Raw genomic sequence first — 4,449 nt, 5'->3', positions numbered from 1 at the left:
GGATGAATACCCAACTTTTGCATCAACATGGATGGGAATGTAGGTGATTATGTTAAGTGAAATAAGTCAAGCAGTGAAAGTCAATCATCATATGGTTTCACTTATTTGTGGAACCTAAGGAATAGCATGGAGGACATTAGGAGAAGGAAAGGAAAAATGAAGTGGGGGTATTGGAAGGGGAAATGAAACATGAAAAACTATGGACTCCAAGAAACAAACTGAGGGTTTTAAAGATGAGAAGGATGTGGGGATGGGTGAGCCTGGTGATGGGTATTAAGGAGTGCACATATTGCATGGGGCATTGGGTGTTTTACACAAACAATGAATCATGGAACACTACTTCAAAAACTAATGATGTATTGTATGGTAACTAACATAACATAATTTAAAAAAAAAGGAGGGGGACAATACCTAACACTCAATCTTTGCTAGTTTCTTGTTTACCTCCTTTTAAGAGTAAGCTCATTAGTGTTTTTTGTTTCTTTGTTTGTTTTTGTCTCAACTAAAAGAAGAAAAATAATACACATTATTTTGAAAACTTTTTGAACAGTGTACAAACGTTAGTCAAGTCCACAATGTCTCATCTCTTCTTCCTCCTAACATGGCTAAGATGAAAAACCCTTTATCTGGGAAAAGATCATTCTCCTGCCACCTTGTGTAAGATTTTGGCTTTAGCTTAGATTATCCTTTCTTTCCTTTTCTGAAAATAAGTTGAAAATATTAATAGCCTCAGTTTCTTCTTCCAAAATATGACTGCTTCTTTACCAAGTGCAAAAGCAACCCATTTGACCATAGTAAACAGCTTGGACCTACTTTTTTTGGCTCACTGTTTTAGTGAGACAAGTGGAGTGAAGATGACACACCATTTCCAAATGTATTAATAATTGGTAGACCATACTTATAAATTGAAGTTTTGTTGCCATTAAACTATGACCAGACTCGCTATAATTACAGAGGTAAATTCTTTATATTTACTATATTTGAAATTACCATATAATACCAAAATAAAATTATGATTATGTGAAGAGTCTGTAATATTAAGAAGATGACTTTGAAATGATTGCTTATCTAATTGAAATTTCCCATTTTATAATCTTGTATAAGCTTCCGTTGTCATTTCCTATTTAAAATCTATTAGAAGGCACTCTTATTTTCCCTTAAGTGGGAAGTCAAATGTGGAACAAATTCATCCCAAAGGAACTGATTCTATATTCCACTGAAGACCAGGTGGCTTCCATGTGGCATTTTGCCTCTTGCATATTGTTCATCTCCTACAACAAATGGGGGTATGCTCTTTAGTAAACTAATTCAACTCAATTAGAGGCATTGTCTTCAAGGGATAACATCATAGAGACTAGAATCAGAATCATACTTTTGGGAAAATTGGGCCCAGGATTTTTGTTTTGTTTTGCTTTGTTTTAAGATTTTATTTATTTATTTGACAGGCAGAGACCACAAGTAGGCAAAGAGGCAGAGGGTGGGGGGGAAGCAGGCTCCCTGTTGAACAGAGAGCCTGATGCCGAGCTTGATCCCAGGATCCTGAGATCATGGCCTGAGCCGAAGGCAGAGGCTTAACCCACTGAGCTACCCAGGGGCCCCTGGGCCCAGGTTTTGATGGCTTCTTTCCTCAATCTTATAAAACCTATTTGAACTCTACTGGATGCCAGAACTGCTTAAAAATATTTGGTCCCTTGTAATTTTAACCTTCCAGTATTCAATGCACCTGATCCATGTAATATCCTATAGTATTTTTGTCAAATGAAGACTCTCAAAGTGTGTTTCTTGGGAGACACTTTTCAATTGGTTGCTTACATTTCTGCATTTATTATTTGTTCTAGGCCATCCTTTGAAGATGGTTGTATTGAATAGACTTGGAAGACAGAAATAGTATCTTTTTTTTTAACTTAACCTGTTGTGTTTGCAAATATTATCTGCCTCTGTTTTGATTCTTCTTGTGGGAACTGAGGCTCAGAACTGATATATAACTCCCATCCCTACACACACACAAACACACACACACACACACAAACACACACACACACACACACACACACAAATAATGTTAATATTCTGGCTACCTCTATTGCTGTGAATAATAAACTATATTATTTCTGAAACATGAGTCTGCGTCTTCTATCAACCCCCAAGAAACTACGGCAGACTCATACACCAGCTTTCAAATAAGGGAAAATAATCTCAGATGCTTTATATTTTTTGATAGTGTTACCTACTTCTGAACATATGACTGAGCACATATAAAGCTGGAGCCATGACCATTTAGAGCTTCTTCTTGGAAGAACTATGCATTCACTAGTAAACAATAGTAGTTTCATCTTTTTTTTTTTCCTCCTGGACACCATTTCCTGTCTCAAACTGTTGCTCAAATTGGATGGAGTCTAAGGTCCTTTGAGGAAATTTTTGTTTAATGATTCAAAATAAAATAGGAAGAGTCTAAAGTGCTAAAAATACTTCTAGATAAAAGGTATAAGATCATGCCAGAAAGGATAGTAATTTTATCTAACAACTGCCTGTTCACCCCTTTTTTGTTCATTAACTAATCTCCAAATTCCTGACTAAATCCCTTTTGTAAGCCAGAATGTGAGCTAAAAACTGGGATTTTAAAAAATTTTCATTTGAAATCCAATTAGTTAACATATATGGTTGTATTAGATTCATGTGTACAATATAACATATAGCACTCAGTGCTCATCATGACAAGTGCTCTAATTAACCCCCATCACTTATTTAATCCATCACTCCTTTCAGATCCCCTCAAGTAACCATCAGTTTGTTCTCCCTAATGAAATGTCTGTTTCTTGCTTTGTTTCTCTTTCTATGTCTTATTATTTCCCCTTTGCTTGTTTGTTTTGTTTCTTTTATTCCATATATGAGTAAAGGTATTTGTCTTTCTCTGACTGACTTATTTCACTTTTAGCATTATACTGTCTAGTTCCAACCATGTTATTGCAAATGGCAAGATTTCAGTCTTTTTTATGGCAGAATAATATTCCATTGTATATAGATACCACTTATTCTTTATTTATTCATCAATTGATGGATACTTGGGCGCTTTCCATATCTTAGCTTTATAAATAATGCTGCTATAAACATAGGGGTGCTAGCATCCCTTTGAATAAGTTTTCTTATATTCATTGGGTAAATACACACCAACAGGATTGTTGGATCACAAAGGACTTCTATTTTTAAATTTTATGGAAATTCCATACTGTTTTCAAATATGGCTGTATCAGTTTGCATCACCACCAACAGTTCACAATTGTTACTTTTTCTTTTTTTTTTTTAAGATTTTATTCATTTGACAGAGAGAGATCACAAGTAGAGAGAGAGAGAGGAGGGAGCAGGCTCCATGCCTGGCAGAGAGCGCGATGTGGGACTTGATCCCAGGACCCTGAGATCATGACCTGAGCTGAAGGCAGAGGCTTAACCCACTGAGCCACCCAGGCAGCCCCCACAAGTGTTACTTTTTCACATCCTCTCCAACACCTTTTGTTTCTTGTAGTGTTGATTTTAGCCATTCTGACAGGTGTGAGGTGGTATCTCTTTCTAGTTTTGCTTTGCAATTTCCTGATGATACATGATGATGGACATCTTTTCATGTATCTACTGAACATTTGAATGTGTTCTTTGGGGAAACACTTGTTCATGTCTTCTATCCATGTTTTTATTGGATTATTTGTTTTTGGATGTTGACTAAAAACTGGATATTAAGTAACACACAAGACAGGTTTCCTTGAGCTTAAATTTTATTTGCATGAGTATCATTAACAGGAAAAAATATGCATATATGTATGTACAAGTGTGTTTATGTATACATCTATCTATCTATCCTCTATCCCATGTCTTCTAATTGTGGTAAATCCTGTGAGGTGGGGAATGGGATAGTCTGAAGAAATATGCTTCTGGATATGCTGGGTAAGCAAATTTAATTGCACTCAGATGCATTGGATATAAGTGAATCACTCAAATGAGTTATTTAATATTATATAGAAACAAATTAAAAGTTTATGTAGTTGAAAATAATAGGTAGTTAAAATAATTTTTTTGTTTGTTGTTTTTGTGTCTTTTTTTGTTTATATATACTATGGTGTGAATGTTTATGTCTCCCAAAATCATATTATGAAATCTAACTCTGTAAGTGCTAGTATTAAAACATAGGGGCCGTTGGGAGGTGATTAGGTCATAAGTGGGATTACAGTCCTTTTAAAGGAGACCCCAGTGAGTTCTCTTGATTCATTCATCATGTACGTTTACAGTGAGAAGATAGCCATCTATGAGGAAGTGGGCTCTCCCTGGATCTGCCCATTCCTTAATCTTGAACTTCTCCGTTCTAGAACTGTGAGAAATAAATTCCTGTTCTTTATAAGCTATTAAGTCTATATCATGTCCGTTATAGCAGCCTGCATGCAGAAGGACACTATGACCTAAAAT

The sequence above is a fragment of the Mustela nivalis genome (genome assembly GCF_964662115.1).
Source record: "Mustela nivalis genome assembly, contig: HAP1_SCAFFOLD_1319, whole genome shotgun sequence".
Taxonomy (NCBI): domain Eukaryota; kingdom Metazoa; phylum Chordata; class Mammalia; order Carnivora; family Mustelidae; genus Mustela; species Mustela nivalis.
This window is presented reverse-complemented; position numbering follows the sequence as displayed.